Source organism: Ischnura elegans, chromosome 12 (genome assembly GCF_921293095.1).
Source record: "Ischnura elegans chromosome 12, ioIscEleg1.1, whole genome shotgun sequence".
Taxonomy (NCBI): domain Eukaryota; kingdom Metazoa; phylum Arthropoda; class Insecta; order Odonata; family Coenagrionidae; genus Ischnura; species Ischnura elegans.
Window position 1 is genome coordinate 64,259,961 of NC_060257.1, and position 27,701 is coordinate 64,287,661.

Genomic DNA, 27,701 nt, shown 5'->3' on the forward strand with positions numbered 1-27,701 from the left:
ACTATGTCCCTACATGTAAAATCCTATAGGTTATAGCAATTCGATATCTTTTAAGAAAAAGTAGATTCTATATATATCGAACGTGAGACTGAATACAAAACATACTACCATAGAGTATCGTGAGGAATACCAAGATGTACCTGTTTACCAAGTTTCATTGGTCCAACGTACACACTTATCAAGTTATGCCAATTTGCGTATTTGCTATACTAATCGAATCGTACTTTAGACACTGCTGACATCTGTACTGTAAAATCCGCAATCATATTGATATCCCTTCTATGGTCACTCCCTTATCCCTGCCTTCTCTACTATTCCCGCTTTCAAAGTTTAGCCTATGTTCTTATATTGGTGACGTAGATAGACGCGTTGCGTGTATTTCTTACGGGTGCCTAATACAAAAAGATATAAATTCAAATCGATGTATCTTCATTAGGAAACATTATTCATCTCAATAATTTATGTGTGCGCATAATTCATTTTTTTCTATACATATTGTTAAAATTTTTATTTCCGTAACTATGTAAATAAGCCCAAAAAATGGCTCAATCGAATACAACCTTGTATCGATCATAACTTCGAGTCTAATCAATCGATTCGCCTGATTTAACTTTTGTCGGATGAATGACATTTTCAGTCGTATTTTGTATGACATTCATGTTCAAAACTTGATTAATAAAAAAGTTATTAGCGATTAAAGCGTATCCAAGGAGATTCGTATCGATATAACTCGCACATGAATCGATCGAGCGGAATGGTCATCATTGCAAAAGTTGACCATTTTAATAATATTATTACTCTGAAAATTTCATTCCTCTAGCTTAAACGGTTGCTAAGATATTCAAGATTGCATGCTCCACAAAAAAATGGCGACAATGATTTTTCGCTTGCAGGACATTTTTCGGAATTTAATTATTAATTAACCAAGAGGGATACGGAGAAAGTGAGCTCAAACGTGAGGGTTCGGAGAACCCTCTAACGGTTTTTCTTGGAGATTCCAAATTTTCATATGGCACATGTCTCAACGCCGAAATCCAATATTGAAAATTTGACCACCTCTACAATGGAAAGTCGAAATCGTTTATTCCTCGGAATTGTTTCGACATATGAAAATTCCGAGATTGCCAAAAAATCAACCAAAAAATCTAGTATCTTGCGTTTCAAGGAATTTGTCCTGTGATGATTGCAAGTTGGTCAAAAAAAATCCTAACTTAGTGCCATAAGAAAAGCATGGGGCACTTTCAAAAAATCATAAAAAATACTAAATATTAATTCATCGCAATGACAACCACAACAAAAAATCAACCAAAAAATCTAGTTTATGTCAAGGGAATGTCATGTTCCTCACATATTTAGAAATACATTAAAAAAGTGAAAAAGTTTTAGTCCCATAAGGCTCCCATGTTAATTCAAGTCGATATATCTCGAAAAGTAATCGACTTTTTAAAGATTTCAGATTTTTCCTCCCGATGAATTTTTTTTAACTTTTACGTCCAATAAGCCAAATATCCACACCTATCACCCGTTTGGCTACTAATTTGTATCAATCACACAATCAGTGAATCAATTTCTAGCTTTAATAGGGACGTTAACGAGTCGATTGGGCGCTTGAATTCATCAAGCGGGTAATTAGGGGGGATGGAAACATAGTTGTGTCACATATTTTCGAGTCATGTGCCCATAAGTGGTATAATATTCAAAAATTTCCCCGCCGTTTTTTGAAAGGGTAAGGAACTAAATTTTTCACTGTTAGAAATATTTGTTATTTTCATTATGATTTTATTTGACGGATAATTGATTCTTTGATCCATTAAGTTAACCATTGACACATAATTGGAATAAGGTTTTAAAAATTTCAAGAGAGTGTTGATTATGTGGTTATTTTTCAACTGTTAAAGTCCATAAGCATTGTGATAAACCACTCTTGAAAATACAACGCAGATTCTTTAGAAAAATATATAAAGATATTCCACTTGCAAAACGAATGTCCATAATGCAGTTTGTAATATACTGAATTGTAACGATTCCTCTAATTTTTGGTCTTAAAAAATAGTTATTCCAATTTGCAAAAAAGATTTGGCATATTTGCTATCATAATCGTATCGAATTATCAAGTATACTGACACGTGCATTGAAAATACGCAATCCGATTGATTTACCTTCCAATCTTTGATTATCAACACTAAAATTCCTGGTCGACTATGTACGTGCATGCAAAATCCTATGTTATAACGATTCGATATATTTTAAGAAAAAGCATATTCGATATGCATCAATCGTGAGACTACATGCAAAACATATTACCTTTGGGAATTGTGAGGAATACCAAGATGTACCAAGTACCAAATTTAATTGGTCCAACGGATACACTATTCAACTTGTGCCAATGTTATGAATTTGTTATAATAATCGAATCCATTCTTCGATTATACTGGCATTTGTATTGTTGAATCCGCAATGCTATTCATTTAACTTACAGTCTATGGCTATCTTCCACATAATTATATTGGTCAACTATGTCCTTGGATGTAAAATCCTATATGTTTTAGCAATACGATATATTTTAAGAAAAAGTAGATTCGATTAATACCGAACGTGAGACTATACACAAAATATGTTTAATTTGGGCATTGTGAGGAATACCAAGATGTACCCATTTGCCAAATTTCATTGGTCCAACGTATAAACTAATCAAGTTTTGCAAATTTGCGTATTTGATAGAATAATCGAATCGATCTTGCGATTACACTGCCATCTGTACTGTAAAATCCGCAATGCTATTGGTTTAATATTCAGTCTGTGTATCTACTATACAATACCTGGCCAACTATGCCCTTGGATGTAAAATCCTATATGTTATAGCGGTTCGATATATTTGAAGAAAAAGCATATACGATATATATCGCACGTTAGACAACATACAAAGCATATTTCTGTTGGGCAGTGTGAGGATTACCAAGATGTGCACATTCGCCAAATTTCATTGGTCCAACGGGTATACTTTTCAAGTTATACCAATTTGTGTATATGCTATAATAATCGAATCGATTTTTCGATCATACTGACATCTGTACGGTAAAGTCCGCAATCCCATTGGTTTAATTTTTAGTCTATGGGTATCCACTATTTAATACCTGGTCAACTATGCCTGTGGATGTAAAATCCTACATGTATTAGCAATTCGATATACTTTAAGAAAAAGTAGATTCGATATATATCGAATGTGAGACTACGTACAAAACAAATTTTTATTGGGCATTGTGAGGAATACCAATATGTACCCATTCACCAAATTTCATTGATCCAACGGTAAATCTATTGAAGTTATGCATATTTACGTATTTGCTATAATAATCGAATCGATTTTTCGATCATACTTATATCTGTACGGTAAAGTCCGCAATCCTATAAGTTTAAAACCCAGTCTATGGGTATCTACTATTTAATCCTTAGTCAACTATGTCCTTGGATGTAAAATCCTACATGTTATAGCAATTCGATACATTTTAAGAAAAAGTAGATTCGATATATATCAAATGTGAGACTACGTACAAAACAAATTTTCATTGGGCATCGTGAGGAATACCAATATGTACCCAATCACCAAATTTCATTGATCCAACGGTAAATCTATGGAAGTTATGCCCATTTACGTATTTGCTATAATAATCGAATAGATTTTTCGATCATACTGACATCTGTACTGTAAAATCCGCATGGCTATTGGTTTAAAATCCAGTCAATGAGTATCTACTATTTAATCCCTAGTAAACTATGTCCTTGGATGTAAAATCCTACATGTTATAGCAATTCGATACATTTGAAGAAAAAGTAGATTCGATATATATCGAATGTGAGACTACGCACAAAACAAATTTTCATCCGGCATCGTGAGGAATACCAATATGTACCCAATCACCAATTTTCATTGATCTAACGGTAAATCTATGGAAGTTATGCCCATTTACGTATTTGCTATAATAATCGAATCGATTTTTCGATCATACTGACATCTGTACTGTAAAATCCGCAATGCTATTGGTTTTAAATCCAGTCTATGGGTATCTACTATTTAATCCCTAGTAAACTATGTCCTTGAATGTTAAATCCTACATGTTCTAGCAATTCGATATATTTTAAGAAAAAGTAGATTCGATATATATCGAACGTGAGACTGAATACAAAACATACTACCATAGAGTATCGTGAGGAATACCAAGATGTACCTGTTTACCAAGTTTCATTGGTCCAACGTACACACTTATCAAGTTATGCCAATTTGCGTATTTGCTATACTAATCGAATCGTACTTTAGACACTGCTGACATCTGTACTGTAAAATCCGCAATCCTATTGATATCCCTTCTATGGTCACTCCCTTATCCCTGCCTTCTCTAATATCCCCGCTTTCAAAATTTAGCCTATGTTCTTATATTGGTGACGTAATTGGACGGGATGCGTGTATTTCTTACGGGGGCCTAATACAAAAAGATATAAATTCAAATCGATGTATCTTCATTAGGAAACATAATTCATCTAAATAATTTATGTGTGCGCATAATTCATTTTTTTCCCTACATATTGTTAAAATTTTTATTTCCGTAACTATGTAAATAAGCCCAAAAAATGGCTCAATCGAATACAACCTTGTATCGATCATAACTTCGAGTCTAATCAATCGATTCGCCTGATTTAACTTTTGTCGGATGAATGACATTTTCAGTCGTATTTTGTATGACATTCATGTTCAAAACTTGATTAATAAAAAAGTTATTAGCGATTAAAGCGTATCCAAGGAGATTCGTATCGATATAACTCGCACATGAATCGATCGAGCGGAATGGCCATCATTGCAAAAGTTGACCATTTTAATAATATTATTACTCTGAAAATTTCATTCCTCTAGCTTAAACGGTTGCTAAGATATTCAAGATTGCATGCTCCACAAAAAAATGGCGACAATGATTTTTCGCTTGCAGGACATTTTTCGGAATTTAATTATTAATTAACCAAGAGGGATACGGCGAAAGTAAGCTCAAACGTGAGGGTTCGGAGAACCCTCTAACGGTTTTTCTTGGAGATTCCAAATTTTCATATGGCACATGCCTCAACGCCGAAATCCAATATTGAAAATTCGACCACCTCTACAATTGAAAGTCGAAATCGTTTATTCCTCGGAATTGTTTAGACATATGAAAATTTCGAGATAGCCAAAAAATCAACCAAAAAATCTAGTATCTTGCGTTTCAAGGAATTTGTCCTGCGATGATTGCAAGTTGGTCAAAAAAAATCCTAACGTAGTGCCATAAGAAAAGCATGGGGCACTTTCAAAAAATCATAAAAAATACTAAATATCAATTCATCGCAATGACAACCACACTGAAAAATCAACCAAAAAATCTAGTTTATGTCAAGGGAATGTCATGTTCCTCACATATTTAAAAATACATAATAAAAGTGAAAAAGTTTTAGTCCCATAAGGCTCCCATGTTAATTCAAGTCGATATATCTCGAAAACTAATCGACTTTTTCAACTTTTCAGATTTTTCCTCCCGATGAACATTTTTTTACTTTTACGTCCAATATTCTATATACCCACACATATCACAGTTTAGGCTACTAATTTGTGTCGATCACACAATCAATGAGTCAGTTTGCAGCTTTAATAGGGACGTTAACGAGTCGTTTGGGTGCTTGAATTCTTCAAGCGGGTAATTAGGAGGGTGGGAACATTGTTGTGTCACGTGTTGTCGAGTATTGTGTCCATAAGTGTTTAAAATATTCAAAAATTTCCCTGCCGGTTTTTGAAAGGGCAAGGAACTTAATTGTTTACTTTTAAAATTATTTGTTATTTTCAATATGATTTCATTTGACGGATAGTTCATTATTTGAATAGGCTAGGTTTAGCACTGAGACATAATTGGAATAAGGTTTTTAAAATTTCAAGACAGTGATGATTTTGTGGTTATTTTTCAACTCTTAAAGTCCAAAAGCGTTGTGATAAGCGAAACTTGAAAATGAAACGCAGATTCCTTAGATAAATATATAAAGATGTACCACTCGCAAAACATATGTCCATAATGCAGTGTGTAAAATACTAAATTGTAACGATTCCCCAAATTTCTTTGGTACTAAAAAATAGTTATTCTCAAGATATTCCAATTTGAAAAAAATAGCTTTGGCATATTTGCTATCATTATCGTATCGAATTATCAAGTATACTGACACGTGTATTGAAAATTCGCAATCCTGTTCCAGTCTTCGATCATTAACCCTTAAATTCCTGGTCAACTATGTACGTGGATAGAAAATCCTGTATGTAATAACGATTCGATATATTTTAAGAAAAAGCATATTCAATATATATAGATCGTGAGACTACACGCAAAGCATATTTCCATTGGGCATTGTGAGGAAGACCAAGATGTACCCATTCACCAAATTTCATTGGTCCAACGTAAATACTAATCATGTTATGCCTATTCGCGTATTTGCTACAATTATCGAATCGATCTTTCGATAAAACTGCTATCTGCACTGTAATATCCGCAATGCCGTAGATTTTAATTCCAGTTAATAGAAATCTTCTCTATATTTCCTGGTCAACTATGTCCTTGGATGTAAAATCCTATATGTTATAGAAATTCGACATATTTTAAGAAAAAGTAGATTCGATATATATCGAATGTGAGACTAAACGCAAACAATATTTCAATTGGGCATTGTGAGGAATCCCAAGATGTACCCATTCACCAAATGTCATTGGTGCAACGTATATACTAATCAAAATATGCTAATTTCAGCATTTGCTATAACTATCGAATCGATCTTTCGATTATACTGACATCTGCACTGTAAAAACCGCAACGATATTGATTTTATTTCCACGCTATGGTCATCTTCTATATAATTGCTGGTCAACAATGCCCGTGGGTGTAAAATCCTAAATGTTATAGCTATTCGATATAATTTGTGAAAAAGCAGATTCGATATGTATCGAATGTGAGACTACATGCAAAACATATTTCCATTGGGCAATGTGAGGAATACCAAGATGTACCCATTCACCAATTTTCATTGGTCCAACGTATATACTAATCCAGTTATGCCAATTTGCGTATTTGCTACAATAATCGATTCGATCTTTCGATTATACTGACATCTGTAATGTAAAATCCGCAATGACATTTTTTTATATCCAGTCTATGGTCATCTACTATATAATTCCTGGCCAAGAATGCCCATGGGTGTAAAATCCTAAATGTCATAGCTATTCGATATAATTTGTGAAAAAGCAGATTCGATATGTATCGAATGTGAGACTACATGCAAAATATATTTCCATTGGGCAATGTGAGGAATACCAAGATGTACCCATTCACCAATTTTCATTGGTCCAACGTATATACTAATCCAGTTATGCCAATTTGCGTATTTGCTACAATAATCGATTCGATCTTTCGATTATACTGACATCTGTAATGTAAAATCCGCAATGACATTTTTTTAATATCCAGTCTATGGTCATCTACTATATAATTCCTGGTCAAGAATGCCCATGGGTGTAAAATCCTATATGTTATAGCAATTCGATATATTTTAAGAAAAAGTAGATTCGATATATATCGAACGTGAGACTAAACATAAACAATATTTCCATTGGGCAATGTGAGGAATACCAAGATGTACCCATTCACCAATTTTCATTGGTCCAACGTATTTACTAATCCAGTTATGCCAATTTGCGTATTTGCTAAAATAATCTATTCGATCTTTCGATTATACTGACATCTGTAATGTAAAATCCGCAATGACATTTTTTTATATCCAGTCTATGGTCATCTACTATATAATTCCTGGTCAACAATGCCCGTGGGTGTAAAATCCTATATGTTATAGCTATTCGATATAAATTGTGAAAAAGCAGATTCGATATATATCGAATGTGAGACTACATGCAAAACATATTTTCATTGGGCATTGTGAGGAATACAAAGATGTACCCATTCACCAAATTTCATTGGTCAAACGGAAACACTATTGAAGTTATGCCAATTAACGTATTTGCTATAATAATCGAATTGATTTTTCGATCATACTGACATCTGTACTTAAAAATTCGCAATGTGTTTGGTTTAATTTCTGGTCTATGGGTATCTTCTATATATTTCCTGGTCTACTATGTCCTTAGATGTAAAATCCTATATGCTATAGCAATTCGATATATTTTAAGAGAAAGTAGATTCGATATATATCGAGCGTGAGACTATATACAAAACATGTTTCCATTGCACATTGTGAGGAATACCATGATGTACCAATTCACTAAATTTCATTGGTCCAACGTATACACTTATCATTTTATGCCAATTTCCGTATTTGCTATAAAAATCGAATCGTACATTCGACTATACTGCCACCTGTATTGAAAAATCGCATCCTATTGATAACCCCTCCATTCTATGGCCATACTCTTATCCCTCTCTTCTCTACTATCCCCGCTTTCAAAATTTCGCCTATGTTCTTAAATTGGTGACGTATATAGGGCGATGCGTGTATTTCTTATGGGGACCTAATACAAAAAGATATAAATTCATATTGATATATCTTCGTTAGGAAACAATACTCATCTAAATAATTAATGTGTCGCATAATTCATTTCTTCCCTTACATATTTTTATAATTTTTATCCCCGTAACTATGTAAATAGGCCTGAAAAATGGCTCAATCGAATGCAACCTATTATCGATCATAACTTCGACTGTAATCGCTCGATTCGCTTGATTTAACTTTTGTCGGAGAAAAGACATTAACAGTAGTATTACATATGACTTTCATATTTATAACTTGATTAAAAAAAAAGTAATTAGCGTTTAAAGCGTAACCAAGGAGATTGGTATCGATATAACTCGCACATGAATCGATCGAGCGAAATGGTCATCATTGCAAAAGTTGACCATTGTGATAAAAGTATTACTCTGAAAATTTCATTTCTCTAGCTTAAACGGTTGCTAAGATATTCAAGATTGCATGCTCCACAAAAAAATGGCGACAATGATTTTTCGCGTGCAGGACATTTTTCGGAATTTAATTATGAATAACCCAACAGGGATACGGAGAAAGTGAGCTCAAACGTGAGAGTTCGGAGAACCCTCTAACGGTTTTTCCTAAAGAGTCCAAATTTTCATATGGCACATGTCTCAAGGCTGAAATCCGAGTTTGAAAATTCGCCCATCACGACAATGTTAAATCGAAATCGTTTATTCCTCGGAATTGTTTCGACGTACGAAAATTCCAAGATAGCCAAAAAATTAACCAAAGAATTATCTAACTTTTTGGCAAAGGAATTTGTCGTGCGATTATTGCAAGTTGGTCAAAAAAATTCCTAAAGTTTTCCCATAAGAAAAGCATTGAGAGCATTCAAACAGTAATAAAAAATACTAAATATCAATTCGTCGCTATGAAAACCACACCAAAAAATCGACCAAAAAATCTAGTCCATGTCCATTGAATATCATGTTCCTCGGAAGTTTAAAAGTACAAAATAAAAGCGAAAAAGTTGTAGTCCCATAAGGCTCCCATGTTAATTCAAGTCGATATATCTCGAAAACTAATCGACTTTTTCAACTTTTCAGATTTTTCCTCCCGATGAATATTTTTTTACTTTTACGTCCAATATTCCATATACCCACAAATATCACAGTTTGGGCTACTAATTTGTGTCAATCACACAATCAATGAATTACTTTCCCACTTTAAATATGTAACGAGTCGATTGGGCGCTTGAATTCATCAAGCGGGTAATTAGGGGGGTGGGAACATAGTTGTGTCACATGTTTCCGAGTCATGTGCCCGTAAGTGGTTCAAAAAGCAAAAGAAACACCCCAAATATCGTTTAAATGAGTGAAATATGCGGGCAATACGTTCATTCACTGTCAACAATACCTAAGACCTTCTTAGTAGCCACGGTGATCAATGCTTCGGGAAACCGTTTTGATATGAATGATATACGCAACGTAGAAAAATATATAGTGTACGATAGATGAACTTAAGAAATGTAGCCGATTTTTCTTATTTTAGTTCTTACCCTAATATTGTATCACCTCCATTTTTGATTTTTAACGTTTGAATACAGAAGACTTAATGAAATTAAATACATCATTATTAAAAAAGAAACGAACGGAGACTAATGAAATGATTATCCGAATAAATATATCTCGAATAATGAAGTAATATACGGATTTCTCTGACGATGTATGTCTCTCAATGCTGTCATTTTTTTATATCTAAGGAAGATTTATAACAACAAAACGCATTGATTACAATAAATATATTAATACGGTTATGAAACTTGAATTGGAGAAAGAACGGAAGAATGTTCAACTGTCCCCGTTGATGTTATATTCGGTAAGTAATAGCAGTTCGATATATTTTACAAAAACGTAGATTCGATATGTGTCGAATGGGTGCTTGGAAAGCAAATATATTTAATTGGTGCAGCATGAACAATGCTTTAATAAACATTCATAAAATTTCTTTTGTTTAGCATGAATAGTTCGACAGATACGAAAATTTGCATATGTGCTACCATAATCATATCGAATCATCAAGTACACTGAAACGTGAAATGAAAATCTCGCAATCATATTGATTTATCTTCCCTTCTGGTCATCTACCCTATATTTCATGTTCAAATACGCCCGAGGATGTAAAATCCTGCATGTTATAGCCATTCGATATATTTTAAGAAAACGCTGAATCGATATATATCTAATGAGACACTGCATGCAAAACATATTTCCGTTGGGCTTTGTGAAGAATACCAGGATGTACACATTCACCAAATTTCATTGGTCCAAAGGATATACGAATCAGGTTATACCAATTTGCGTATATTCTATAATAATCGATTCGATCATTCGATTATACTGCATCTGTAATGTAAAATTCGCAATGCTTTTGATTTTAATTCCGGTCCATGGCCATTTAACATATAATTCCTTGTCAAGTTTGCCCATTGATGTAAATTCCGATGTGTTATAACAATTCCATATATTTTAAGAAAAAGCAGATTCGATACATATCGAATGAAGCAATACATACAAACAATGTTCCCATTGGGCATTGTGAGGAATACCAATGTGTACCCATTCACCAAATTTCATTGGTCCAACGCATATACTATTCAAATTATGCCAATTTGCATATTTGCTACAATAATCGATTCGATTTTTCGATTAAAATGCCATCTGCACTGTAAAATCCGCAACGCTGTATATTAAAATTCCAGTTAATAGTCATCTACTCTATAATTCCTCGTCAACAATGCCTGTGGATGTAAAATCCTAAATGTTAAGGCAAATCGATATAATTTGGAAAATGAAGATTCGATATATATCGCATGTGAGACCATATACAAAACATATATCTATTGGGCATTGTGAGAAATTCCATGATATACCCATTCCCAAAATTTCTTTGGTCCATTTATATAGCAATCAAGTTATGCCAATTTGCGTATTTGCTATAATTATCGTATCGATCTTTCGATTATACCGACATCTGTACTTTAAAATCCGCAATACTATTGGTTTAACTTCCAGTCTACGGGTATTTTCTATATGATTCCTAGTCAACTTTATCCTTGGATGTAAAATCCTATATGTTATAGCAATTCGATATCTTTTAAGAAAAAGTAGATTCGATATATATCGAACGTGAGACTATATACAAAAAATATTTCCATTAGGCATTGTGAGGAATACCAGGATATACCCATTCACGAAATTTCATTGGTCCAGCGGACAAAGTATTGAAGTTATGCCAATTTACGTATTTGCTATAATAATCGAATCAATTTTTCGATCATACTGACATCTGTACTGTAAAATCCGAAATGCTATTGGTTTAACTTAAAGTCTATGGGTATCTACTATATAATACCTGGTCAACTATGCCCTTGGATGCAAAATCCTATTTGTTATAGCAGTTCGATATATTTGAAGAAAAAGCATATTCGATATATATCGCACGTTAGACTGCATACAAAACATATTTCTGTTGGGCATCGTAAGGAATACCAAGATGTGACCAATCGCCAAATTTCATTGGTCCAACGTTCATACTTTTCAAGTTATACCAATTTGTGTATTTGCTTTAATAATTGAATCGATTTTTCGATCATACTGACATCTGTACCGTAAAATCCGCAATGCTATTGGTTTAAAATCCAGTGTATGGGTAACTTTTTTTAAATTCCTGGTCAACTATGTCCCTAGATGTAAAATCCTATATGTTATAGCAATTCGATATCTTTTAAGAAAAAGTATATTCGATATATATCGAACGTGTGACTACATACAAAACATATTTCCATTGGGCATTGTGAGGAATAGCAAAATGCACCCATTCACGAAATTTCATTGGTCCAGCGGTAATAGTATTGAAGTTATGCCAATTTACGTATTTGCTATAATAATCGAATCGATTTTTCGATCCTACTGACATCTGTACTGTAAAATCCGCAATGCTATTGGTTTAACTTTCTGTCAATGGGTATCTACTATATAAAACCTGGTCAACTATGCCCTTGGATGTAATATCCTATTTGTTATAGCAGTTCGATATATTTGAAGAAAAAGCATATTCGATATATATCGCACGTAAGACAACATACAAAACATATTTCTGACGGGCATTGTGAAGAATACCAAGATGTGCATATTTGCCAAATTTCATTGGTCCAACGTTCATACTTTTCAAGTTATACCAATTTGTGTATTTGCTATATTAATTGAATCGATTTTTCGATCATACTGACATCTGTAATGTAAAATCCGCAATGCTATTGGTTTAACATCCAGTGTATGGGTAACTTCTTTAAAATTCCTGGTCAACTATGTCCCTAGATGTAAAATCCTATATGTTATAGCAATTCGACATATTTTAAGAAAAAGTAGATTCGATATATATCGAACGTGAGACTGAATACAAAACATACTACCATAGAGTATCGTGAGGAATACCAAGATGTACCTGTTTACCAAGTTTCATTGGTCCAACGTATATACTTATCAAGTTATGCCAATTTGCGTATTTGCTATACTAATAGAATCGTACATTAGACACTGCTGACATCTGTACTGTAAAATCCGCAATCCTATTGATATCCCTTCTATGGTCACTCCCTTATCCCTGCCTTCTCTAATATCCCCGCTTTCAAAATTTAGCCTATGTTCTTATATTGGTGACGTAATTGGACGGGATGCGTGTATTTCTTACGGGGGCCTAATACAAAAAGATATAAATTCAAATCGATGTATCTTCAGTAGGAAACATAATTCATCTAAATAATTTATGTGTGCGCATAATTCATTTTTTTCCTTACATATTGTTAAAATTTTTATCTCCGTTACTATGTAAATAAGCCCAAAAAATGGCTCAATCGAATACAACCTTGTATCGATCATAACTTCGAGTCTAATCAATCGATTCGCCTGATTTAACTTTTGTCGGATGAATGACATTTTCAGTCGTATTTTGTATGACATTCATGTTCAAAACTTGATTAATAAAAAAGTTATTAGCGATTAAAGCGTATCCAAGGAGATTCGTATCGATATAACTCGCACATGAATCGATCGAGCGGAATGGTCATCATTGCAAAAGTTGACCATTTTAATAATATTATTACTCTGAAATTTTCATTCCTCTAGCTTAAACGGTTGCTAAGATATTCAAGATTGCATGCTCCACAAAAAAATGGCGACAATGATTTTTCGCTTGCAGGACATTTTTCGGAATTTAATTATTAATTAACCAAGAGGGATACGGCGAAAGTAAGCTCAAACGTGAGGGTTCGGAGAACCCTCTAACGGTTTTTCTTGGAGATTCCAAATTTTCATATGGCACATGTCTCAACGCCGAAATCCAAGATTGAAAATTCGACCACCTCTACAATGGAAAGTCGAAATCGTTTATTCCTCGGAATTGTTTCGACATATGAAAATTCCGAGATAGCCAAAAAATCAACCAAAAAATCTAGTATCTTGCGTTTCAAGGAATTTGTCCTGTGATGATTGCAAGTTGGTCAAAAAAAATCCTAACGTAGTGCCATAAGAAAAGCATGGGGCACTTTCAAAAAATCATAAAAAATACTAAATATCATTTAATCGAAATGACAACCACACTGAAAAATCAACCAAAAAATCTAGTTTTCGTCCAGGGAATCTCATGTTCCTGACGCATTTGCAAATACCGAAAAAAACGTAAAAAGTTTTAGTCCCATAAGGCTCCCATGTTAATTCAAGTCGATATATCTCGAAAAATAATCGACTTTTTCAACTTTTCAGATTTTTCCTCCCGATGAATTTTTTTTTACTTTTACGTCCAATATTCCATATACCCACACATATCACAGTTTGGGCTACTAATTTGTATCAATCACACAATCAGTGAATCAAATCGCAGCTATTATAGGGACGTTAACGAGTCGATTGGGCGCTTGAATTCATCAAGCGGGTAATTAGGGGGGATGGAAACATAGTTGTGTCACATATTTTCGAGTCATGTGCCCATAAGTGGTTTAATATTCAAAAATTTCCCCGCCGTTTTTTGAAAGGGTAAGGAACTAAATTTTTCACTGTTAGAAATATTTGTTATTTTCAATGTGATTTTATTTGACGGATAATTGATTCTTTGATCCATTAAGTTAACCATTGACACATAATCGGAATAAGGTTTTAAAAATTTCAAGATAGTGTTGATTATGTGGTTATTTTTCAACTGTTAAAGTTCATAAGCATTGTGATAAGCCACTCTTGAAAATACAACGCAGATTCTTTAGATAAATATATAAAGATATTCCACTTGCAAAACGAATGTCCATAATGCAGTTTGTAAAATACTGAATTGTAACGATTACTCTAATTTTTTTGGTCTTAAAAAATAGTTATTCTCAAGATATTCCAATTTGCAAAAAAGATTTGGCATATTTGAAATCATAATCGTATCGAATTATCAAGTATACTGACACGTGCATTGAAAATACGCAATCCGATTGATTTACCTTCCAATCTTTGATCATCGACACTAAAATTCCTGGTCGACTATGTACGTGCATGCAAAATCCTATGTTATAACGATTCGATATATTTAAAAAAAATGCATATTCGATATGCATCAATCGTGAGACTACATGCAAAACATATTACCTTTGGGAATTGTGAGGAATACCAAGATGTACCAAGCACCAAATTTAATTGGTCCAACGGATACACTATTCAACTTGTGCCAATGTTATGTATTTGTTATAATAATTGAATCCATTCTTCGATTATACTGGCATTTGCATCGTTGAATCCGCAATGCTATTGATTTAACTTACAGTCTATGGCTATCTTCCACATAATTATATTGGTCAACTATGTCCTTGGATGTAAAATCCTATATGTTATAGCAATACGATATATTTTAAGAAAAAGTAGATTCGATTAATACCGAACGCGAGACTATACACAAAATATGTTTCATTTGGGCATTGTGAGGAATACCAAGATGTACCCATTTGCCAAATTTCATTGGTCCAACGTATAAACTAATCAAGTTTTGCAAATTTGCGTATTTGATGGAATAATCGAATCGATCTTGCGATTACACTGCCATCTGTACTGTAAAATCCGCAATGCTATTGGTTTAATTTTCAGTCTGTGTATCTACTATACAATACCTGGCCAACTATGCCCTTGGATGTAAAATCCTATATGTCATAGCGGTTCGATATATTTGAAGAAAAAGCATATTCGATATATATCGCACGTTAGACAACATACAAAGCATATTTCTGTTGGGCAGTGTGAGGATTACCAAGATGTGCACATTCGCCAAATTTCATTGGTCCAACGGGTATACTTTTCAAGTTATACCAATTTGTGTATATGCTATAATAATCGAATCGATTTTTCGATCATACTGACATCTGTACGGTAAAGTCCGCAATCCAATTGGTTTAGTTTTCAGTCTATGGGTATCTACTATTTAATACCTGGTCAACTATGCCTGTGGATGTAAAATCCTACATGTTATAGCAATTCGATATACTTTAAGAAAAAGTAGATTCGATATATATCGAATGTGAGACTACTTACAAAATAAATTTTCATTGGGCATCGTGAGGAATACCAATATGTACCCAATCACCAAATTTTATTGATCCAACGGTAAATCTATTGAAGTTATGCCCATTTACGTATTTGCTAAAATAATCGAATCGATTTTTCGATCATACTGACATCTGTACGGTAAAGTCCGCAATCCCATTGGTTTAGTTTTCAGTCTATGGGTATCTACTATTTAATACCTGGTCAACTATGCCTGTGGATGTAAAATCCTACATGTTATAGCAATTCGATATACTTTAAGAAAAAGTAGATTCGATATATATCGAATGTGAGACTACGTACAGAACAAATTTTCATTGGGCATCGTGAGGAATACCAATATGTACCCAATCACTAAATTTCATTGATCCAACGGTAAATCTATTGAAGTTATGCCCATTTACGTATTTGCTATAATAATCGAATCGATTTTTCGATCATACTTACATCTGTACGGTAAAGTCCGCAATCCTATAGGTTTAAAATCCAGTCTATGGGTATCTACTATTTAATCCTTAGTTAACTATGTCCTTGGATGTAAAATCCTACATGTTATAGCAATTCGATACATTTTAAGAAAAAGTAGATTCGATATATATCTAATGTGAGACTACGTACAAAAGAAGTTTCATTGGGCATCGTGAGGAATACCAATATGTACCCATTCACCAAATTTCATTGATCCAACGGTAAATGTATTGAAGTTATGCCCATTTACGTATTTGCTATAATAATCGAATCGATTTTTTGATCATACTGACATCTGTACTGTAAAATCCGCAAGGCTATTGGTTTAAAATCCAGTCAATGGGTATCTACTATTTAATCCCTAGTAAACTATGTCTTTGGATGTAAAATCCTACATGTTATAGCAATTCGATACATTTTAAGAAAAAGTAGATTCGATATATATCGAATGTGAGACTACGTACAAAACAAATTTTCATTGGGCATCGTGAGGAATACCAATATGTACCCATTCACCAAATTTCATTGATCCAACGGTAAATCTATTGAAGTTATGCCCATTTACGTATCTGCTATAATAATCGAATCGATTTATCGATCATACTGACATCTGTACTGTAAAATCCGCAAGGCTATTGGTTTAAAATCCAGTCAATGGGTATCTACTATTTAATCCCTAGTAAACTATGTCCTTGGATGTAAAATCCTACATGTTATAGCAATTCGATACATTTGAAGAAAAAGTAGATTCGATATATATCGAATGTGAGACTACGTACAAAACAAATTTTCGATGGGCATCGTGAGGAATACCAATATGTACCCAATCACCAAATTTCATTGATCCAACGGTAAATCTATGGAAGTTATGCCCATTTACGTATTTGGTATAATAATCGAATCGATTTTTCGATCATACTGACATCTGTACTGTAAAATCCGCAAGGCTATTGGTTTAAAATCCAGTCAATGGGTATCTACTATTTAATCCCTAGTAAACTATGTCCTTGAATGTTAAATCCTACATGTTATAGCAATTCGATATATTTTAAGAAAAAGTAGATTCGATATATATCGAACGTGAGACTGAATACAAAACATACTACCATAGAGTATCGTCAGGAATACCAAGATGTACCTGTTTACCAAGTTTCATTGGTCCAACGTACACACTTATCAAGTTATGCCAATTTGCGTATTTGCTATAGTAATCGAATCGTACTTTAGACACTGCTGACATCTGTACTGTAAAATCCGCAATCCTATTGATATCCCTTCTATGGTCACTCCCTTATCCCTGCCTTCTCTAATATCCCCGCTTTCAAAATTTAGCCTATGTTCTTATATTGGTGACGTAGATAGACGGGATGCGTGTATTATTATCGGGGGCCTAATACAAAAAGATATAAATTCAAATCGATGTATCTTCATTAGGAAACATAATTCATCTAAATAATTTATGTGTGCGCATAATTCATTCTTTTCCTTACATATTGTTAAAATTTTTATTACCGTAACTATGTAAATAAGCCCAAAAAATGGCTCAATCGAATACAACCTTGTATCGATCATAACTTCGAGTTAAATCAATCGATTCGCCTGATTTAACTTTTGTCGGATGAATGACATTTTCATTCGTATTTTGTATGACATTCATGTTCAAAACTTGATTAATAAAAAAGTTATTAGCGATTAAAGCGTATCCAAGGAGATTCGTATCGATATAACTCGCACATGAATCGATCGAGCGGAATGGTCATCATTGCAAAAGTTGACCATTTTAACAATATTATTACTCTGAAAATTTCATTCCTCTAGCTTAAACGGTTGCTAAGATATTCAAGATTGCATGCTCCACAAAAAATGGCGACAATGATTTTTCGCTTGCAGGACATTTTTCGGAATTTAATTATGAATAACCCAAGAGGGTTACGGCGAAAGTAAGCTCAAACGTGAGGGATCGGAGATCCCTCTAACGGTTTTTCTTAAAGATTCCAAATTTTCATATGGCACATGTCTCAACGCCGAAATCCAAGATTGATAATTCGACCACCTCTACAATGGAAAGTCGAAATCGTTTATTCCTCGGAATTGTTTCGACATATGAAAATTCCGAGATAGCCAAAAAATCAACCAAAAAATCTAGTATCTTGCGTTTCAAGGAATTTGTCCTGTGATGATTGCAAGTTGGTCAAAAAAATTCTTTACGTAGTGCCATAAGAAAAGCATGGGGCACTTTCAAAAAATCATAAAAAATACTAAATATTAATGTATCGAAATGACAACCACACCAAAAAATCAACCAAAAAATTTTGTTTACTTCAAGGGAATCTCATGTTCCTCACATATTTAAAAATACATTAAAAAAGCGAAAAAGTTTTAGTCCCATAAGGCTCCCATGTTAATTCAAGTCCATATATCTCGAAAACTAATCGACTTTTTTGAGTTTTCAGATTTTTTCTCCCGATGAATTTTTTTTTACTTTTACGTCCAATATTCCATATACCCACACATATCACAGTTTGGGCTGCTAATTTGTGTCAATCACACAATCAATCAATTACTTTCCAGCTTTAATAGGGACGTTAACGAGTCGATTGGGTGCTTGAATTCTTCAAGCGGGTAATTAGGAGGGTGGGAACATTGTTGTGTCACGTGTTGCCGAGTATTGTGTCCATAAGTGTTTAAAATATTCAAAAATTTCCCTGCCGGTTTTTGAAAGGGTAAGGAACTTTATTGTTTACTTTTAAAATTATTTGTTATTTTCAATATGATTTCATTTGACGGATAGTTCATAATATGAATAGGTTAAGTTTAGCACTGAGACATAATTGGAATAAGGTTTTTAAAATTTCAAGACAGTGATGATTTTGTTGTTATTTTTCAACTCTTAAAGTCCAAAAGCGTTTTGATAAGCGAAACTTGAAGATAAAACGCAGATTCCTTAGATAAATATAGAAAGATATACCACTCGCAAAACATATGTCCATAATGCAGTGTGTAAAATACTACATTGTAACGATTCGCCAAATTTCTTTGGTACTAAAAAATAGTTATTCTCAAGATATTCCAATTTAAAAAAAAATAGCTTTGACATATTTGCTATCATTATCGTATCGAATTATCAAGTATACTGACACGTGTATTGAAAATTCGCAATCCTGTTCCAGTCTTCGATCATCAACCCTAAAATTCCTGGTCAACTATGTACGTGGATAGAAAATCCTGTATGTAATTACGATTCGATATATTTTAAGAAAAAGCATATTCAATATATATAGATCGTGAGACTACACGCAAAGCATATTTCCATTGGGCATTGTGAGGAAGACCAAGATGTACCCATTCACCAAATTTCATTGGTCCAACGTAAATACTAATCATGTTATGCCAATTCGAGTATTTGCTACAATTATCGAATCGATCTTTAGATAAAACTGCTATCTGCACTGTAATATCCGCAATGCCGTAGATTTTAATTCCAGTTAATATAAATCTTCTCTATATTTCCTGGTCAACTATGTCCTTGGATGTAATATCCTATATGTTATAATAATTCGACATATTTTGAGAAAAAGTAGATTCGATATATATCGAACGTGAGACTAAATGCAAACAATATTTCAATTGGGCATTATGAGGAATCCCAAGATGTACCCATTCACAAAATGTCACTGGTGCAACGTATATACTAATCAAAATATGCTAATTTCAGCATTTGCTAAAACTATCGAATCGATCTTTCGATTATACTGACATCTGCACTGTAAAATCCGCAACGATATTGATTTTTTTTCCACGCTTTGGTCATCTTCTATATAATTGCTGGTCAACAATGCCCGTTGGTGTAAAATCCTAAATGTTATAGCTATTCGATATAATTTGTGAAAAAGCAGAATCGATATGTATCGAATGTTAGACTACATGCAACACATATATCCATTGGGCAATGTGAGGAATCCCAAGATGTACCCATTCACAAAATTCATTGGTGCAACGTATATACTAATCAAAATATACTAATTTCAGCATTTGCTATAACTATCGAATCGATCTTTCGATTATACTGACATCTGCACTGTAAAATCCTCAACGATATTGATTTTATTTCCACGCTATGGTCATCTTCTATATAATTGCTGGTCAACAATGCCCGTGGGTGTAAAATCCTAAATGTTATAGCTATTCGATATAATTTGTGAAAAAGCAGATTCGATATGTATCGAATGTGAGACTACATGCAAAACATATTTCCATTGGGCAATGTGAGGAATACCAAGATGTACCCATTCACCAATTTTCATTGGTCCAACGTATATACTAATCCAGTTATGCCAATTTGCGTATTTGCTACAATAATCGATTCGATCTTTCGATTATACTGACATCTGTAATGTAAAATCCGCAATGAAATTTTTTTAATATCCAGTCTATGGTCATCTACTATATAATTCCTGGTCAAATATGTCCTTTGATGTAAAAAATTATGTGTTATAGCAATTCGATATATTTTAATAAAAATTATATTCGATATATATCGAATGTGAGACTACATGTAAACATATTTTCATTGGACATTGTGAGGAATAAAAAGATGTACCCATTCACCATATTTCATTGGTCAAACGGAAACACTATTGAAGTTATGCCAATTAAGGTATTTGCTAGAATAATCGAATCGATTCTTCGATCATACTGACATCTGTACTTAAAAATCCGCATTGCTTTTGGTTTAACTTACAGTCTATGGGTATCTACTATATAATTCCTGGTCAAATATGTCCTTGGATGTAAAATCCTATGTGTTATAGCAATTCGATATATTTTAATAAAAATTATATTCGATATATATCGAGCGTGAGACTACTTACAAAACAAATTTCCATTGGGCATTGTGAGGAATACAAAGATGTACCCATTCACCAAATTTCATTGGTCCAACGGAAACACAATTGAAGTTATGCCAATTAACGTATTTGCTATAATAATCGAATCGACTTTTCGATCATACTGACATCTGTACTGTAAAATCCGCAATGCTATTGGTTTGAAATCCAGTCTATGGGTATCTACTATTTAATTCCTAGTAAACTATGTCCTTGGATGTAAAATCCTACATGTTATAGCAATTCGATACATTTTAAGAAAAAGTAGATTCGATATATATCGAATGTGAGACTACGTACAAAACAAATTTTCATTGGGCATCGTGAGGAATACCAATATGTACCCAATCACCAAATTTCATTGATCCAACGGTAAATCTATGGAGGTTATGCCCATTTACGTATTTGCTATAATAATCGAATCGATTTTTCGATCATACTGACATCTGTACTGTAAAATCCGCAATGCTATTGGTTTGAAATCCAGTCTATGGGTATCTACTATTTAATTCCTAGTAAACTATGTCCTTGAATGTTAAATCCTACTTGTTATAGCAATTCGATATATTTTAAGAAAAAGTAGATTCGATATATATCGAACGTGAGACTGAATAAAAAACATACTACCATAGAGTATCGTGAGGAATACCAAGACGTACCCGTTTACCAAGTTTCATTGGTCCAACGTACACTTTTATCAAGTTATGCCAATTTGCGTATTTGCTATACTAATCGAATCGTACTTTAGACACTGCTGACATCTGTACTGTAAAATCCGCAATCCTATTGATATCCCTTCTGTGGTCACTCCCGTATCCCTGCCTTTTCTAATATCCCCGCTTTCAAAATTTAGCCTATGTTCTTATATTGGTGACGTAGACAGACGGGATGCGTGTATTTCTTACGGGGGCCTAATACAAAAAGACATAAATTCAAATCGATGTATCTTCATTAGGAAACATAATTCATCTAAATAATTTATGTGTGCGCATAATTCATTTTTTTCCCTACATATTGTTAAAAAATGTTTTTCCGTAACTATGTAAATAAGCCCAAAAAATGGCTCAATCGAATACAACCTTGTATCGATCATAACTTCGAGTCTAATCAATTGATTCGCCTGATTTAACTTTTGTCGGATGAACGACATTTTCAGTCGTATTTTGTATGACATTCATGTTCAAAACTTGATTAATAAAAAAGTTATTAGCGATTAAAGCGTATCCAAGGAGATTCGTATCAATATAACTCGCACATGAATCGATCGAGCGGAATGGTCATCATTGCAAAAGTTGACCATTTTAATAATATTATTACTCTGAAAATTTCATTCCTCTAGCTTAAACGGTTGCTAAGAAATTCAAGATTGCATGTTCCACAAAAAAATGGCGACAATGATTTTTCGCTTGCAGGACATTTTTCGGAATTTAATTATTAATTAACCAAGAGGGATACGGCGAAAGTAAGCTCAAACGTGAGGGTTCGGAGAACCCTCTAACGGTTTTTCTTGGAGATTCCAAATTTTCATATGGCACATGTCTCAACGCCGAAATCCAAGATTGAAAATTCGACCACCTCTACAATGGAAAATCGAAATCGTTTATTCCTCGGAATTGTTTCGACATATGAAAATTCCGAGATAGCCAAAAAATCAACCAAAAAATCTAGTATCTTGCGTTTCAAGGAATTTGTCCTGCGATGATTGCAAGTTGGTCAAAAAAAATCCTAACGTAGTGCCATAAGAAAAGCATGGGGCACTTTCAAAAAATCATAAAAAATACTAAATATCAAATCATCGCAATGACAACCACACCAAAAAATCAACCAAAAAATCTAGTTTATGTCAAGGGAATGTCATGTTCCTCACATATTTAGAAATACATAATAAAAGTGAAAAAGTTTTAGTCCCATAAGGCTCCCATGTTAATTCAAGTCGATATATCTCGAAAAGTAATCGACTTTTTTAAGATTTCAGATTTTTCCTTCCGATGAATTTTTTTTTACTTTTACGTCCAATATTCCATATACCCACACATATCACAGTTTGGGCTGCTAATTTGTGTCAATCACACAATCAATCAATTATTTTCCAGCTTTAATAGGGACGTTAATAATAGTGTGGAAGTTACCATTTTTGGTTTTATAATGGATTTAGAAAAACACAATTTTTTATAAAAAACATTTTTCAATTTTTTTTGTTTTATTTTTAAATCGTTTTTTTTATTGCAAGTTCCAGCTCTATTTATTTTACAATTTTTTGATACATCAAAAAACAATATAATACATCAATAGTTTACTTAATGATTCTACAAGAAGATAAGACATGGAAATGACTGATAGACGAGTAATTTGCTGAGGAAGTTTGCATGTACATGAATGTTGAAGTTACGTTTGCTGTATGAAAAAAATGTCTAAACTTTTCATGTAAGGAAATGTTTATATCGTCCCTCATTCTTAAAATAGGCCAAAAAAATGAAAATCGCCCCGCGGCAATGCACTCTAACCAAACGACGATTTTCGTCTTTTTGATTTATTTTAAGTAAGAGGAACAATATATACATTTTCTTAAATAAAAAGTTAAGAATTTTGTTTTCATATACCATACGCAACTTCAATATTCATGTACCTACTTATTACTACATCTCAAAAATTGAAGTCTACCTTTCGGCTGTTTTAAAAATCAACGAATGGGTAAAATGTAATTTTTAAAAGCCATTTTTAAGGCGAAGATATTGTTCTATCTATATAAAATACAACTCGCTTTTGCTAGTCCTTTTCCAATTTAGCTCCTCTTGTTTGCATAGATAAATACGTTGCTATGATAGTTTGTTTGTATGATTGCCGCGCCGCTTTTGATTTTGGTGGCCAATTTTGGAACTAATCTCCATACTCAATTTTTAATGAATAGACAGCTAAATAATGGGAAATTTAGCGTTTTTATAATTGTTCATGAGGGTTCAGACAATTTAGAGGGGGTCGTCATAAGACTTTTTGCCGTATTTCGTCTCGTTCATCCCAAACATTTGTATGAGTGAGTGGTCGGAAGAGGGCTTTATAGTATATAGATGAAATGCATCAATTGAATATTTTGCCCGTGACGAGATGAAGAAGACGACCGTTTCGCCGTTCTCATAGTTTTTCGCGTATTCTTCTTCACTCTTTCGACCGTAGCAGCTAAACGTTTACGTTTAAAAAATGTTTATTGATTTATTGTTGTAGTGGAATAAACAATGAGTAAATTGATATATGACACAAATATATGGAGCATCGGCAGGATTTTATACAAATGCTTAAAGTTCAGCGTTCCACCTTTTTGCAGCGATGGTAGTGTAGCTGTGGAGTGGCGTGTGTACAGTTAATGTTTAATAAAGTCCCTTTTATTCATAACTTCAATAAATTACTTCGCACAATTTTTTTATATCGATGGCGTAGTTCTAACAACACGTATCTCCAAAATAGCAAATTTTCAGGTGAGCAAAAGAAACGATTAATATTTTTGATTGTAGATTGAAATTAAAAAGCGAAAGTTCATAAAACTGAAAAAGAAGCATTCATTTGCAAACAAAGAGTTGTTTTTTGCTTTTATTTAATATTTTAAATACACTTTGTTTAAGATACCTGTGACCAACCGGCCGAATTTGAGACGCGTGTTGTTAGGACTTAGCCATCGATATGCTTATTAACCTTATCTCACTCAGCCTAATCTAATTAATATCTTCACTGTCAATAATATGCCAATGCTGCTACGTCTTATTTTTAGCGTCAGAGCAATCGTCACCTGATTCCTCGAAAGTAAGCAGATGATGTCATCCTGTGTTACTTAAGAATTCCTGTTATTTTTCCGAATATGTTTGAGATATACGAAATGCGAGCTCAAGCTATTGATATTTGTCTAAGGGGTCTTTGTCAGCGCTGTCTCTTCAGCTACTTCTCTTAAGAGGCGATTTAAGATGAAGTTGGAAAATCCATTCTAGAGGAATATCGTCACATGCCTGTCGTTTGGCCCCGAGTGAGCTCTACCCTCACCTGTACATATACACCTTCGCTATGAAAGTATTATTTAATGATATGGTGGAGTAAGGTCAACACTTGCTTGTATCTCATCGATAAACATTTTATGGCTATGAAAATACCACAGAAAGTTTTAAAATTTAGCATAAAACACAAATTTAAACTGCGGTATGCTGAATGCATTCTGAGAGTTGTTTAATGATAGCGGTTAGTGAAGAAAGAAACGAGTAATTTGTTGCTGAGAAAAGATAAAGATACATTTTAAAGGCGTTAACCTTTTAGGGTTTCCCCATCTAAGGTTACTATCCATTACAAGTACTTCCTCCGCAGCTTCTTCTATTTAGACGCAATATATGTCGAGTATGGAAAATTCTTTCTGGAGGATTGTCGTATTTTAATGTCGAAGTTCTTGTGTCATATCTTCGTGGTCAGGTAACTCTGGCTCAGTTTTGAGCCAGAGTTGAGTTAAGGTTGAGAGCATAGCTTTTCTTGCAAAGGGTGGTGGTAGCTCTCGGCGTCCAAGTAAAAGTTAGTCTACGCTACACTCCGTGACACAGCGTTCCATGTATTTTCGAGTGGAATCCCAGGATATCAATCAATGAAATTTAATCAAATTGGCTGTTTTTGTTTTGAATGTTCTTGCTAACTTTCTTGCCATTAATATAAGCTTTTAATTTTCTGCTTAGCTGATGTTCTTGTACATATTTCTGGAATTTATTCATATTTATTTATATTCCCTCTTTATCTGCAGGTGAATTACGGTCGTTGGAATGCGGATCGCTGTGTGAGGAACGCCAATTTCACGGTTAGTACTTACGTATTCATAGGCATTCCCATTATACGAGGCATATTCATAGAGTAAGGGCCGTTAGATCACAGGAAAAAATATACTCATACGAAACACATGTCATTGGAGCTTTTAGTTAGCTACAAACCTACTTCACTTCTCTACATGATCGCCGTTCACTTCTAAACATTTTTCTTACCGCTGCACCAGGTTTTTTCCAGCCTTTATATCAACTCACCAACCTGTCTGTTTGTCTGTTTGTTTGTCTGTTTGTCTGGTACAAACCTTGTAACTCCAATTTGACTCACTTCCTGTGAAGCAAAAACGCTGAAATTTTGCACACTTCTTCATTTCCGATGACAATACATGAAAATATAACTTTTTCTCTACCATTCACTGAAAATTTAATAAATATAGTGACTTTTTTAATACGTCACTTTTGGTTTTTCGGGGTCACTGAGTTTTTTTTGCTTTGTGTCATATATAAACGTTGCTCATCCCCTGTAATCTAAATATAAAGGCTGGTTTAAAAAAAAAAGTTTTTATAAGAGCTTATTAACCCCTCTGTTTAGAAGCTCGCCGCCTGAGTGTAAAAGTGTCTTCCTAGTTGCGCCAATGACCTGAAGTATTGCAGATTCCTTTTGGAACAGTATTTTATCATGGAAATGTTGTAGGGTAAACAGAGGATCGAAGTCAGGTCTCTCCGTGGGTAGTTCCCCTTTTACACCGTCCCCCGCCTCGCCACCGGTCTAATCAACGGCGAACACACACGTCCGTATTGGAGACAACTGCGAGATTAGCGCGCTTCCGTATGATGAGTATGCCGTACGTGTTCTTGCGCGGAGACAATCACGGATGACCGCATCGTGTCCACAAAATTGCCCCCGGTCTTGCTCTCTTTCATCAGGCTTCTCTCCCCGTCTCACCTGCTTCAATATTTTCCCCAGCCTTTTTCATTTTTTTTCATCCCATCGTGTTACTTGAGATGAAAAGAAAAAAAATGTTAGGCTGACACTGGGTCTGAATAAGTGAAACCTCGTAACCTATGCTAAGGTGAACAACTCTGAGATGATGTTAACTCAGTGAGGTCTTATAAAATTTTATTCGGTACTAGTATTGCAACTGGTCATCGAAGTATAGCATTTTTAAGATAATATGGTATAACTATGACAAGGTGGGATATTGATTTTTAGGCCGTGTGGGTGAAAGGTTTTTTTAGTTTTTATTAACTTTGCATTTTCCTGCCTTAGATGAATCGCGCATGCAATTCGTAGATGGCGTTGGATTTCTAGATGTTAAATCTGTGGAAATTACTGAGGAAGTCATTATTATTACATGAATGATTATCCGCTTTTTCAGGTGAATTTGATGCAGCGATTCTGCTTCCGAACT

At 33.8% G+C, this 27,701-nt stretch overlaps 1 protein-coding gene across 1 annotated transcript in view; it reads left to right on the forward strand.

Moving 5' to 3' along the window:
- Positions 1-27,701, forward strand: part of LOC124168911 (lachesin-like) — a 1,190,944-nt gene that overhangs the window by 150,058 nt on the left and 1,013,185 nt on the right. Inside the window, exon 2 of the mRNA XM_046547298.1 lies at positions 26,274-26,327. The gene's annotated coding sequence lies outside the window, so the exon portion shown is untranslated. The remainder of the gene's footprint in view (positions 1-26,273; positions 26,328-27,701) is intronic.